The following is a 14,945-nucleotide window of genomic DNA, read 5'->3' as shown; positions in this document are numbered from 1 at the left end:
CTGCTTCCCTTTTAATTATAAGTTCCAACTTTAAGTCATTGCTTTCCTCCTGTACCTGACCATAGGTTGTTCGACCAGGCCACATCTTCCTCTTGAACACGTTGCAGCTTAGAAATTTCTTCCACCTGGCCAGGCATGGTGACTCATGCCTGTAATCCCAGCACTTTGGGAGGCCAAGGCAGGTGGATCACCTGACATCGGAAGTTTGAGACCAGCCTGGCCAACATGGCGAAACCCTGTCTCTACTAAAAATACAAAAACTTAGCCGGGAGTGGTGGTGGGTGCCTGTAATCCCAGCCACTTGGGAGGCTGAGGCAGGAGAATAGCTTGAACTGGGGAGGTGGAGGTTGCAGTGAGCCGAGATCGTGCCATTGCACTCCAGCCTGGGTGATAGAATGAGACTCCGTCTCAAAAAAAAAAAAAGAAAAAAGCCGGGCGTGGTGGCTCACGCTTGTAATCCCAGCACTTTGGGAGGCTGAGGCGGGCGGATCACGAGGTCAGGAGATCGAGACCACGGTGAAATCCCGTCTCTACTAAAAATACAAAAAATTAGCCGGGCGTGGTGGCGGGCGCCTGTAGTCCCAGCTACTCGGAGAGGCTGAGGCGGGAGAATGGCATGAACCCGGGAGGCGGAGCTTGCAGTGAGCCGAGATTGCGCCACTGCACTCCAGCCTGGGCGACAGAGCGAGACTCCATCTCAAAAAAAAAAAAAAGAAAAAAAAAAAGAAAAAAAATTTCCTCCACCACTCTTGAGTTAAAACTTCCACAAATTCCTATGGACACAATCCAGCCAAGCTCTTTGCTAAGGCATAACCAGTTCAAGGGTTTTTTTTTTTTCTTTCTTTTCCAGTTTGAGAATTTCCTCATTTCCATCTGAGACTTCCTCAGACTGGCCTTTACTGTTGATATTTCATCAGCATTTTTGTCACAACCATTTACCCAGTCTCTAAGACATTCCAAACTTTCCCTCATCTTCCTATTTTCTTCTGTAACTTCCAAACTCTTCCAGTCTCCGCCATTACACAGTTCTAAAGCTGCTTCCACCTCTTCAGATATCTTTATAGCAGCACCCCACTCCTCAGTACCAATTTTCTGTGTCAGTCCACTTGTATTGCTCTAAAGGAATGCCTGAGGATGGGTAATTTATTTAAAAAGAGGTTTATTTGGATCATAGTTCTGCAGGCTATACAAAAATGGCACCAGTGTCTGGTCAGCTTTTAGTAAAGCCTAAAGTCACTCATGATAATGGGGGCCAGGTGTGGTGGCTCACATCTGTAATCTCAGCACTCTGGGAGACCCAAGCAGGCAGATCACCTGAGGTTAGGAGTTCAAGACCAGCCTGGCCAACATGGCGAAACCCTGTCTCTACTAAAAATACAAAAACTAGCTGAGCATAGTGGCATGCACCTGTAGTCCCAGCTACTTGGGAGGCTGAAGCAGGAGAATCACTTGAATCTTGAAGGTGGAGGTTGCAGTCAGCTGAGATCATGTCGCTGTACTCTAGCCTGGGTGATAGAAAGAGACCCCATCTCAAAAAGACAAAGAAAAAAAAAAGAAAAGAAAAGAAAAAAAGAAAAAAAAGAAACTTACGATCATGGTGGAAGACAAAGGGTGAACAAGTGCAGGGGTGTCATACAGTGAGAGAAAAAGCAAGAGAGAGAAGGGCGAGGTCCTAGAATCTTTCAAACAGCCAGATCTCATTACCACTGGGAGGGAACCAAGTCATTCATGAAGGATCCACCCTTATGACCCAAACATCTTACTAGGCCCCACATCCAACATTTGGAATCGCATTTCAACATGAGATATGCAAGGGACAAACATCAAAACTGTATTATATCTGTGATCCCAACACTTTGGGAGGCTGAAGTAGGAAGATGGCTTGAGGCTAGGAGTTCAAGACCAGCCTGGGAAACATGGTGAAACCCTATCTCTACAAAAAATAAAAAAATTAGCCAGGCATGATGGTGTGCATCTGTAGTCCTAACTACTCAGAAGGCTGAAGTGAGAGGATCACTTGAGCCCCGGAGTTCAAGGCTGCAGTGAGCTATGATGGCTCCATTGCACTCCAGCCTGGGAGACACAGCAAGACCTCATCTCTAATAATAATGATAATAAATGAAAGTTTTCTTAGTCTATCACTTATTTTTGGCATTGGGGTTTGCTTACATTTTGTTTTAATCTTATAAATGGCACTAGTAGAAATATCTTTGTCCACTTCATTTTTGGTTATTTTTTGAGGAGGGTTTATCTTCCAATGAAATTACCTAACCACACCTATTATAATATTTGCAAGTTACTTACCTGATCCAACCAATTTGCAGCTACCAAGTGATGTGCAAGTGAACCTGTTTCTCATAATCACAAAATGTTACCCTTTTAATTTTTGAAATCAACTCAGTAGAGATATAATAATATCTTAAACCTATTTGGTGTTGCATTTTTTCCCCTTTACTAGGAAGCTTGTAAGTTTTTGAAGTGATCATAGACTGTCTGCATCTTCTTGAGTATAAACTATATTTGGTCACATTGAGTTAGTTACTTACTTTCACCCACTTCCATTGAACATTTAATAATAATGAGACATAGTCAGAGATGGAGGTGATGATGATGACCAATATTGGGCAGAACATAGCTGCTCATTTAGTAAAAAATTAAGAAAGATAAAGAGCTGTTTTAAACTCCCCAAATAGAAGATATTTACAACAATACCTAAATGGAAAGGATTAATGGTAGACAGGACTTCCACGACTGTTGAAGATTAGCAGGGTCCATCCATATACCAGTACAAATACTGAATACAATCACTGTCTTTCTTGTCTTAGATTCTAAAATTCAGATGCCTACAGGGACAAGGTAAGGAACATACATGGGTACTGGGCCAGAGGATCCTAAGGTAGTGGGAGGCGAGGACTAGGAAAACTAGCAAGTGATGCCCACTTGTGGCATTCTTATTAAGGAAAACATTCTTTGGGCCAAGCAAAACACATCTATGGGCAGAGTTTGGCCATTGGCCACCAGGCTGTGCCCTCTGCTTGAGACTTCTTTTAGAGACAGTGTACTTGAAGGAGTGTACAGGAGCCATGCACAGGAAAAGAAAATGAGGCAAACAGGAGAGGTGTGAAAAACATGTCAGTAGACTTTTTTTTTTTTGGAGAATCTTGTTCTGTCGCCAGGATGGAGTGCAATGGCGCGATCTCAGCTCACTGCAATCTCTGCCTCCTGGGTTCACGTGATTCCCCTGCCTCAGCCTCCCTAGTAGCTGGGACTATAGGCACACACCACCACGCCTGGCTAATCTTTTGTATTTTAGTACAGATGGGGTTTCACCATGTTGGCCAGGATGGTCTCGAACTCTTTGCCTCAAATGATCCACCCCCCTCAGCCTCCCAAAGTGCTGGGATACAGGTGTGAGCCACCACACCCGGCCCTCAGTAGACTTTTAATACTACTAAGAAAAAGAGTAGCTCAATTCCAGCGAATGGTAACCAATACTCTGCCTCAATTACAGTAGCACAGGGTGGAGACTGTGGCCAATTGAAGAATGCCTACCCTGAATTTTTTGTTTGCTTTAAACCTATTATAGACATCTAAAAATATATGCAAAGAAGAGATGACAGCATAATGCAGCCCCTTAAACCCATCACCCAGCTCATCGATCCTAGGCAGGTTATGGAAATCTTGGTCCATTTGTGCATCTGGTGAGTGGAAACAGCTACTATTCTATGCTAGCTTGGACTTATATGCCAGTACAGAGGTCCAGAACTGCCAGGTTTTTAAAAAAATATTTTATTTATTTATTTATTTATTTTAGACACAGTATATTGCTCTGTCGCCCAGGCTGGAGTGCAGTGGCATGATCATAACTCACTACAGCTCTGAACTCCTGAGCTCAAGTGGTCCTCCCTCTTGAGCCTTTCAATTAGCTGGGACTATAGGCACATGCCACCATTCCCAACTAATTTTTGTATTTTTATGGAGCCAGGGTTTCACATGTTGCCCAGGCTGGTCTCGAACTCCTGGGTTTAAGCAATCCACCTCCCAAAGTGCTTGGATTACAGGAGTAAGCCACCACACTCAGCCCCCAATTTTTTTTTTTTTTGAGACAGAGTCTTGCTCTGTCACCCAGGCTGGAGTGCAGTGGTGTCATCTCTGCTCACTGCAACCTCCTCCTCCCGGGTTCAAGTTGTTCTCCTGTCTCAGCCTCCTAAGTAGCTGGGATTATAGGTGCGTGCCACCACCTGGCCAATTTTTGTATTTTAGTAGAGACGGGGTTTCACCCTGTTGGCTAGGCTGGTCTCAAAGTTATCCACCTGCCTCGGCCTCCCAAAGTGCTAGGATTACAGGCATGAGTCACACCGCACCTGGCCCAGCCTAGATTTTTAAAAGAAACTAGACATTTTGATTTTTATTTAAAACCTTTTAATTGTTATTACGTATTTATTTATTTATTTTTATAAACAATTTTTTTTTTGTAGAGAACGGGGTCTTGCTATGTTGCCCAGACTGATCTCAAACTCCTGGCCTCAAGTGATTCTTCCACTTTGGCCTCCCGAGTTGCTGGGGTTACAAGCATGAGCCACTGTGCCTGGCCACTATTTTTTATTTTTTTATTTTTTATTTATTTATTTTTTTTATTTTTGAGACAGAGTCTCTCTCTGTCACCGAGGCTGGAGTGCAGTGGCGTGATCTTGGCTCACTGCAACCTCTGCCTCCCAGGTTCATGCCATTCTCCTGCCTCAGCCTCCCGAGTAGCTGGGACTACAGGTGCCTGCAACCACGCCCAGCTAATGTTTTGTATTTTTAGTAGAGACGGGGTTTCATCATGTTAGCCAGGATGCTCTCAATCTCCTGTCCTCGTGATCTGCCCACCTTGGCCTCCCAAAGTGCTGGGATTACAGGCGTGAGCCACCCCGCCCAGCCACTATTTTTTATATGTTGCCGATTTCTTTAAAACTTTAATTTTTATTTATTTGTTTTTCTTAAGACAGGCTCTTGCTCTGCCACCCAGGCTGGAGTGCAGTAGTGTCATCATAGCTGGCTGCAGCCTCAAATTCCTGGGCTCAAGGATCCTCCCATCTCAGCTTCTCTTGTAGCTAGGACTACAGGTGCACCACCACTCCAGGCTAATTTTTTAAAAGACAGGGTCTAGCTATGTTGCCCAGGTTAGAATGCAATGGCTATTCACAGGCGCAATCATAGTACAGTGCAAGGCACCCTTGAAGTCCTGGGTTCAAGCAATCCTCCTGGGCTGAGCCTCCCAAGTAGCGGGTCCCACAGGTGATGTGCCACTGTCCCTTGGCTACTTACTTCACATTTTTAATACATTGTAGAGGTCATGATTGTGCTGTCAGCTGACGATTTGGGGTCATAACATATACCTGGAGAAAATGCTGCTGGTAAGAGAGGAAATGCAGTCAAATGCTGGGCTGATTCTGGGCCCTTTGAGAATATCTGTGCGTAAAAACAATTGCACTGTCAGTCAGGTCCTGCTGGGCCTGGTACGTTGATGTGATGGCCTTTCTAGCACATTGTCATCAGCACTACAAGGATTTGGTCACAGGTTTACCCCTTACCTTAGACACTGAGGTCCTTGAGGAAACTCAGTCTCTCCCCAGGGCCCAGCACATACTAAAACCAGTAGTGGTTTGAGAGATGCATAAGTGAACAAATAAAAACATGAGAGTCTTTATGTCATGTCTGAGTCTTAAAGTCACTCCTCGGCCGGGTGCGGTGGCTCACGCCTGTAATCCCAGCACTTTGGGAGGCCGAGGCGGGCCCATCATGAGGTCAGGAGATCGAGACCATCCTGGCTAACATGGTGAAACTCCATCTCTACTAAAAATACAAAAAATTAGCCGGGTGTGGTGGCGGCCACCTGTAGTCCCAGCTACTGGGGAGGCTGAGGCAGGAGAATGGCGTGAACCCGGGAGGCGGAGCTTACAGTGAGCCGAGATCACACCACTGCACTCCAGCCTGGGCCACAGAGTGAGACTCCATCTCAAAAAAAAAATAAATAAAATAAAATAAAACAATTAAAGTCACTCCTCACATCATCAAATGGAGGTGTCTCCAGGTCTACTGACATGACTATTATTTTCCTTGTTGCTTAGGAAAAATGTTTTATATTCTTATTAATTAAAATTTGAATAATTGATGCTATTTATTCTCTGAACTTCTTCCCATTTTTGTCTTTTAGAAGGTCATGAATCAATTCATCAAGAATAATGTGATTTGTGGTCACCTCAGAAAATAAAAACATAGTTATTGATAATTAGATGATGTTGAACAGCAGTGTTTGAACACTGAAGACTGTCAGCTATTTGAGAGTGAGAACTGTGCTTTAGACTTAAAAAAATTGATATATAATTTGCATACCATAAAAGTCATGCTTTAGAAGTGTACTACTTGGTGGCTTTTAGTGTATTCATAAAGTTGTGCAATCATCACCACTGTCTAATTTGAGAACCTTTCATCAACTCCCCAAAAAACCTCATACTCTTGAACCCAGGAGGCGGCGGTTGAAGTGAGCTGAGATCGTGCCACTGTACTCCAGCCTGGGTGACAGAGCGAAACTCCATCTCAAAGAAAATAAACAAAAACAAAAACACCTCATACTCATTAGCAGTCACTCCCCATTTCTTCCTCCCCCAGCCCCTGGCAATCACCAATGTACTTTCTGTCTCCATGGATTTGCCTATTCTGGACATTTCACATGAATGTAAATGGAGTAATACACTGTTGGCCTTTTGCAACTGGCTTCTTTCACTTAGCATAATTTGTTTTGTTTTGTTTTTTTGAGACAGAGTGCTCAGGTGATCTTGGCTCACTGTGACCTCTGCCTCCCAGGTTCAAGAGATTCTCGTGCTCCAGCCTCCCAAGTAGCTGGGATTACAGGTGTGCGCCACCACGCCTGGCTAATTTTTGTATTTTCAGTAGAGACTGGGTTTCACCATGTTGGCCAGGCTGGTCTCAAACTCCTGATCTCAAGTGATCCACCTGCTTTGGCCTCCCAGAGTGTTGGTATTACAGGCTTTAGCTACCATGCCTACCTGTAGCATAATGTTTTTAAGGCTTATCCACATTGTAGTATGTATCATACCAAATTCATTTTCATTACTCTGTAATATTCCATTGTATGAATATACAGGTTGAATAGACTTTATTCAAAATGCTTGGGACCAGAAATGTTTCAAATTTGGGATTTTTTTTTTTTTGAGACAGAGTTTTGCTCTTGTTGCCCAGGCTGGAGTGCAATGGCACTATCTTGGCTCACCACAACCTCCACCTCCCGGGTTCAAGCGATTCTCCTGCCTCAGCCTCCCGAGTAGCTGGGATTACAGGCATGCGCCACCACACCTGGCTAATTTTGTATTTTTAGTAGAGATGGGGTTTCTCCATGTTGGTCAGGCTGGTCTCGAACTCCTGACCTCAGGTGATCCGCCTGCCTCTGCCTTTCGAAGTGCTGGGATTACAGGCATGAGCCACCGTGCCTGGCCTGAAATTTGGGATTTTTTTAAAATTTGGGAATATTTGGATTATACTTACTGGTGGAGCATCCAAAATCCAAATATCAAAAATTCTAAATGTTCCCAATCAACATTTCCTTTGAGCATCGTCACAGTCTCTCCCCAGGACCCAGCATAAACTAACAATCAGTAGTGGTTTAAGAGATGAGTAAGTGAACAAATAAAAACATAAGAGTCTTTGTGTCATGTCTGAGTCTTAAAGTCACTCCTCACATCATCGAACGGAGGTGTCTCCAGGTCTACTGACATGACTATTATTTTCCTTGTTGCTTAGGAAAAATGTTTTATATTCTTATTAATTAAAATTTGAATAATTAATGCTATTTATTCTCTGAACTTCTTTCCATTTTTGTCTTTTAGGAGGTCATGAATCAATTAATTCATCAAGAATAATGTGATTTGTGGTCACCTCAGAAAATAAAAACATAAGTTATTGATAATTAGATGATGTTGAACAGCAATGTTTGAAAGCATATGTTTATATGTTGAATGTTTGAACATTCAACATATAAAAAGAGCATCATGTCTGTGCTCAAAAAGCTTCAGATTTTATATTTCAGATTTTCAAATTTGGAACACTCAACCTGTACTACATTTTATTCATCTGATGATAGACATTTGGGTTGTTTCTACTTGCTGGCTACTGTAAATAATGCTGCTGTGAATATTCATGTTCAAGCTTTTGCGTGGACGTAACGTTTTCAGTTCTCATGAACTAAGAGTAGAAGTGCTGCTCTATGCATAGGATTGTATAGTAATTCCATGTTTGACTTTTGAGGCACTGCCATACTTTTTCCAGCATGTAAGTGGCTGCACCATTTTATATTCTCAGCTGCAATGTATGAGAATGTATGATTTTTCCTTGCCTATGCTTACTATTGTCTATATGTCTGATTATAGCCATCCTGGTGGATGTGAAATGGTAGTCCATTGTAATTTTGATTTACATTTTCCCAATGATTGTGTTGAACATTGTTTGATGTGCTTATTGGCCATTTGCATTATTTATTTATTTAATTTATTTTTTGAGACAGGGACTTGTTCTGTTGCCCAAGCTGGAGCACAGTGGCTCAGTCACAGCCCACTGTAGCCTCGAATTCCTGAACTCAAGCCATCATCCTACCTCAGCCTCCCAAGTAGCAGGAACTACTGGCACCAGCCACCATGCCCAGCTAATTTTTTTTTCTTTTAGTGAAGATGAGGTCTCGCTATGTTGCTCAGGCTGGTTTCAAACTCCTGGTCTCAAGGGTTCATCCCTCCTCAGCGTCCCAAAGTACTGAGATTACAGGTGTGAGCCACTATGCCCTGCCCCATTTGTATATTTTCTTTGTAGAAATGCCTGTTCAAATCTTTTTAAATCGGATTATCTTTTTTTTTTTTTGCCTTGCCTTTGTCAGGCTAGCATTGTTTTTCTATTGTTAAGCTATCATTGTTCTTTATATATTTTGGACACTAGGCCACTGTCTAGTAGATAATGTACAAATATTTTCTCCCATTCTGTGAGTTGTCTCTTCTTGATGCTTATAAATTACAGGATTTGATTTTCCAAGTTCAAGCTAGTTTATATTTGTCAAATTTACTCATGCTATAATGTGCGGTTTGGTTTATCATATTTTGTGTGGGATTTTTACTTAGGTGCTAATGTGTTTTTCTCTCTTATTTTAAGGGTATCCATTTATCATATCACATAACAAGAGATCCAGATATGGATGGACTTAGAGGCCCTTTCTCTGAAGTTCTCTGGGCTCTTCCACTTTCCAGGAACACACTTTTTTTTTCCTTTTCTTTTTTTTCTTTCAGCTTCAGACTGTTTGTTGTCAAATAGAAGTACTATCACTCAAGTCTACCCACGAACCACCCGGACACAGCATGGCTGGCAAGCAGATCTCAAGGCTGAGCCAGTACAGCTGTCACGAGGCATTGATGATCAGGGTAACACCACTCAGTAGAGAGGCAGTAAAGGGTGGTGTCACCCATGCAGGCTTGCTGAGGTCACCAGCATCTTCAGCTTCTGTGAAGGGGCTGGCGGGCAGGCATGCTGCACCTCTGCAGGCTGCCCTGAGTTTGCCCAGGGTGGCAGTGGTGGGAAGTGCCAGCCAGCACAGAATGAGGGGAACCCAGGTAGCAATTAAGTGGGGATAAATAGCCATTACCAAGGAGGCCTGACAACTGCAGGAGACCGCAGTCTATTCACAAGCAACTGCTTATTTTCCCATTGATCCTTGGCGGGATAGGGCCTTGCCTTCTGCAGCGCCCCAAATAACAGGCTCGCAAAGCCCAGTGCTAAGAGGTGGCATCTGAGAAGAATCCGCTCAGGTCTTCCTGTCTGTTTCATCTTAAGGCCTGCCAGGAGAAGAGATAATTACGGGTCTGAGATTTTGTTCCATCATAGACAATGGAGGGATCAACACATGCCTCTCTGAAATCAGATTAAAAAATTTTTAAAAGGTTTCAGCTCAGGAAGATACCAGCATTTCCCACAGGTTTCAGTTGGATGAAAAAGGAGAGATTGAGAAAAAAGAAAGGAAGGGAGGGAGGGAGGAAGGAAAGGAAACTTGATGATTCTAAAAATAGAAATCATCAACATGGAGGGTGCTAAAGAGACTTTGCTTTCCTATTGTCCCATCTCCTCCCCCCAGAATATCTTTCCTTTGGCTTGTCACCCAACCCGAAAGGCACCCATTCAGGACTTATTTCATCTGGAACCAAGGATCCCTAGTGAAGCCCAAGCTCTCCGGGGAGGTTTCCCTGGATGTTAAACCCTCTGCTGGACCTGCCTTTATCCTTCAAGGTCGCTATAAGGCATGGTTTGGGTCTCTTTAGGGAGGCGGTACAGTCTAGAGTTAAATGCATAGGGTTCAGAATTAATTTTCTACATTTGACTAGAGTCCTGTATTCACTAGTGTTGACCTTGCACAGACTACATGACCTTGAGCTTCAACTCCCCATGCCCTTATCTGAAAAATAAGGAGAGCAGTGCCTTTCCTCTAAGGCTAGTCCCTGGGATCTGATGACATAATACATGGAAAGGCACTTAGTTCATAGCAGAGAGCTGTAAATGTTACCTGGAATTTTCCTCCACCCCAATGAGGGGAGTAACCAGTCCAAGGATGAGGACTGAGCGTACAGAAGGGGTTTCAAACTCACATGGCTTCAGGGGTCCAGTGATGATGGAGACTAGTTAAGCAGGCAGGATGTCACTTTTTCTTTCCTTTTTTTTTTTTTTTTGAGATGGACTCTCGCTCTGTCACCCAGGCTGGAGTGCAGTGGTGTGATTTCAGCTCACTGCAACCTCTCCCTCCTGGGTTCAAGCAATTCTCCTGCCTCAGCCTCCTGAGTAGCTGGGACTACAGGCATGCACCACCACACCCGGCTAATTTTTGTATTTTTAGTAGAGACAGGGTTTCGCCATGTTGGCCAGGGTGGTCTCGAACTCTTGACCTCGTCATCCGCCTGCCTCTGCCTCCCAAAGTGCTGGGATTACGGAGTGAGCCACCAGACCCAGCCAGGGTGTCACTTTTTCAACAACAACAACACTTTTTACAGAAGTGTCATGTAATTTGTTTCCATTGTAAATGACTCCCTATGAAATTAGAGGCATTTACCACTCCCCCCAAATCTAAGTCATAAATGTTTATATTTCTTTGGTTTGATTTTGTTTCTACAATAAGAATGTATACTTTTACAATAATTTTTTAAAAACCAATGAAGATTTAGGCTTGCTTCCACAGCACATATACTGAAAATTAGAACAATACAGAGAAAATTAGCATGGCCTCTGCACCAGGATGACATGCAAATTCCTGAAGTGTTCCATTAAAATAAATAAATAAATAAAGATTTGGGGTAATGAGAGAGAGACAGAAGGGGAAATTGAGATGAATAAAACCTAGCCTAAGCCAGAAAGGAAAAGTCCTTTCTTTTTCTTTTCTTTCCTTTTCTTTCCCTCCATCCATCCATCTCTCTCTCTCTCTCTCTCTCTTTCTTTTGAGACAGGGTCTCGCTCTGTCACCCAGGCTTGAGTGCAGTGGCATGATTTCAGCTCAATGCAGCCTTGACCTCCTGGGCTTAGAAGATACTCTCACCTCAGCCTCCTGAGTAGCTGGGACTACAGACTCAAGCCACTATGTCCAGGTAATTTTTGTATTTTTTTGTGGAGACATAGTTTTGCCATGTTGCCCAGACTGGTCTCAAACTCCTGGGCTAAGGGGATCCACCTGCCTCAGCCTCCCAAAGTCCTGGAATTACAGGCATGAGCCACCATGCCCGGTCAGAAAAGTCCTTTCATATTAAATGATTTTTTTCAGCTTTATTGAGGCATAATTGAAAAATAAATATTGTATATATTTTAGGTGTATGATGTGATGTTTTTATGTATGTATACATTGTGAAATGATCACCATAATCAAGCTAATTAGCATATCCATCACTGCTCATATTTACTTTTTTTTGTTTTTGACAGGTTTTTTTGAGATGGAGTCTTGCTCTGTCGCCCAGGCTGGAGTGCAGTGGTGCCATCTCGGCTCACTGCAAGCTCCACCTTCCTGGGTTCACGCGATTCTCCTGTCTCAGCCTCCCGAGTAGCTGAGACTACAGGTGCCCACCACCACGCCTGGCTAATTTTTTGTATTTTTAGTAGAGACGGGGTTTCACCATGTTAGCCAGGATGGTCTCCATCTCCTGACCTCGTGATCTGCCCGCCTCAGCCTCCCAAAGTGCTGGGATTACAGGCATAAGCCACCGCGCCCGGCCTGTTTTTGACAGTTTTAAGAGTGAAAGGAGTTGGCGGGGTACTGTGGCTCGTGTCTGTAATTCCAGCACTTTGAGAGGCCGAGGCGGATGGATCACTTGAGCTTAGGAGTCAAGACCAGCCTGTCAACATATTGAGTATCCCTCTCTACAAAAAAACAAAAGCAAAAACAAAATTAGCTGGGCATTGTGGTATGTGTTTGTGGTCCCAGCTACTTGGGAAGCTGAGGTGGGAGGATACCTTGAGCCCTGCAGGTCGAGGCTGCAGCTACTGCATTCCAGCCTGAGCAACAGAGTGAGACCCTGTCTCAAAAAAGAAAAGAGTGGAAGGAGTTCGCCGGGTGTGGTGGTTCACACCTGTAATCCCAGCACTTTGGGAGGCCGAGGTGGGCGGATCACGAGGTCAGGAGATCGAGACCATCCTGGCCAACATGGTGAAACCCTGTCTCTACTAAAAATACAAAAAAATTAGTCGGGCGTGGTGTTGGGTGCCTGTAGTTCCAGCTACTCTGGAGGCTGAGGCAGGAGAATCACTTGAACCCGGGAGGCGGAGGTTCTACCAGCCTGGGTGACAGAGCAAGACTCTGTCTCTTAATTAAAAAAAAAAAAAAAAGAGTGGAAGGAGTCAAGGGACCTGAGTCTGGCCACAATGGCTATCCCTAGGTCTGAGTGGGCTGTGAGGAGCTTCAGCAGGGATGGCTCACACAGAAGCTATGGCTCTGGACCTGACAAAGTTCCAATCCGTAGAACGAGGACTCAGAGAGACCGTGAGGTGGTGCCAGGTTAGATGTGGAATCACAAAAACCAGGTCCCAGTACTAGCCTCTGAACTTGACTAGCTCTGGGTTCTTGAGAAATTCTCTGAACTTTTTTGAATCTCACTTTCTTTGTCCCCAGGATGAGGATACAAGCAGATACCTCGTGGGGTGGTTGGGAATAGTAAAGGGATTATATGTATGAAAATCATTTGTAGGTTGTTAAACTCTGTGTAAGTGTACATTACAAAAGAGCTGAATTTGTATCTGAATGTCTAGTCCTTACTTCCTCACTTGCCAATCTGAGCATCAGTTATCTCCTATATAAAAGAGATCTAGAAACCTTCCTCCTCTACCTTAGCAGGTTGTTTGGGGGTGATGTCCAGTCTACTCAGTGTACTTGGAAGTGCATTGGTTGTGGAACAGGTAAAATGTTAACAAGAATAAATGACTTTTATTTGTATTATTTCCATCAGAATTGCTGCACTATCTCACACAATGCCTTGCCCCAACAGCTATTTGGTGAATTTAAATGATTCTGATTAATTTCATCCTATCACTCTCCGGTAAGCAACTATAGTGGTTTCTTATTGGCTGCAGGATACAACACAAGCTCCTCTTTCAATCTTCACACCTCTTTCTAATCTGGTCCCACCCATGTAAAAATTAATAAATAAAACTTGAAGGCCAGGTGCAGTGGCTCACGCCTGTAATCCCAGCACTTTGGGAGGCCGAGGCAGGTGGATCACCTGAGGTCAGGAGTTCGAGACCAGCCTGACCAACATGGTGACACCCTGTCTCTACTAAAAAATACAAAAATCAGCCAGGTGTGGTGGCACACACCTGTAATCCCAGCTACTTGGGAGGCTGAGGCAGGAGAATTGCTTGAACCCAGGAGGCAGAGGTTGCAGGGAGCCGGTATCACGCCATTGCACTCCAGCCTGGGCAACAGAGCAAGACTCCATCTCAAAACAAACAAACAAACAAACAAAAAACAACCAAACAAACAAACAAACAAAACCTTGATTGTGGTTTAGTTATGTACAGGACAGGGACCCGTTTTGGTAGTCAGTTGGCTATGTTTTGGTACATATAAAGCCATTTACCCACCACCTGGTCAAGATGTAGAACACTTTCTTCACCTCACAGAGCTCCCTCCTGCCCCTTTGTGGTGACTGCTCACCCAGCTCATGGCAGATCTTATTTCTGTCACCACAGATCAGTTTTGCTTGCTATAGAACTTTATATAAATGAAATACACAGTGTAGTCTTTTTGTCTGGCTTTTCACTCAGCATGATAATTGTGAGATTCATCTGTGTTATTGCATGTATCAATAATTCATTGTTTTTTTTTCTTGCTGAGTAATATTCTACTGTGTACATGTACGTCAGATTCTTTAGCCCCCCACTGATGGACATTTGATTGATTTCCAGTTTTCGGCTATTAATGAATAAATCTACTGTTTTAGTCTGTTTTTGCTGCTATAATATTAGAATGCTAGACTTGGTAACTTATAAAGAACAGAAGTTTATTTCTCAGGGTTCTGGAGGCTGGAAAGTCCATGATCAAGGCATCAGCATCTGGTGAGAGCTGCTCTCTGCTTCCAAGATGGAGCCTTGAACACTGCATCTTTCAGGGGAGAGGAACACTGTGTCCTCACATGGTGGAAAGCGGAAAGAAGAAAACGGGTCCAATTTCCTCCATCAAGCCCATTTATACCAGCATTAATCTACTCATGAAAGCAGAGCTCTTCCGATCTAATCACCTCCCCAAAGGCCCTACCTCTCAACACTGTTGCATTAGGGATTAAGTTTCCAAAACATGGCCAGGCATGGTGGCTCATGCCTGTAACCCCAGCACTTTGGGGGGCCTAAGCGGGAGGATGGCTTGAGCCCAGGAGCTCAAGACCAGC

General features: G+C 43.8%; 1 non-coding gene across 1 annotated transcript; it reads left to right on the top strand.

Annotated features, from left to right (window-relative positions):
* The first annotated feature begins 11,248 nt into the window (after positions 1 to 11,248).
* LOC115838420 lies at positions 11,249 to 11,352 on the top strand. The gene has a single exon (XR_004033449.1). It is a non-coding gene; the product is annotated as a U6 spliceosomal RNA (small nuclear RNA).
* Positions 11,353 to 14,945: the final 3,593 nt, after the last annotated feature.

This window comes from Nomascus leucogenys, chromosome 14 (assembly GCF_006542625.1).
Source record: "Nomascus leucogenys isolate Asia chromosome 14, Asia_NLE_v1, whole genome shotgun sequence".
In the NCBI taxonomy this organism is placed as follows: Eukaryota; Metazoa; Chordata; class Mammalia; order Primates; family Hylobatidae; genus Nomascus; species Nomascus leucogenys.
Note: the sequence above shows the minus strand (reverse complement) of the source record. Positions and strands in the feature narration are given on the sequence as shown.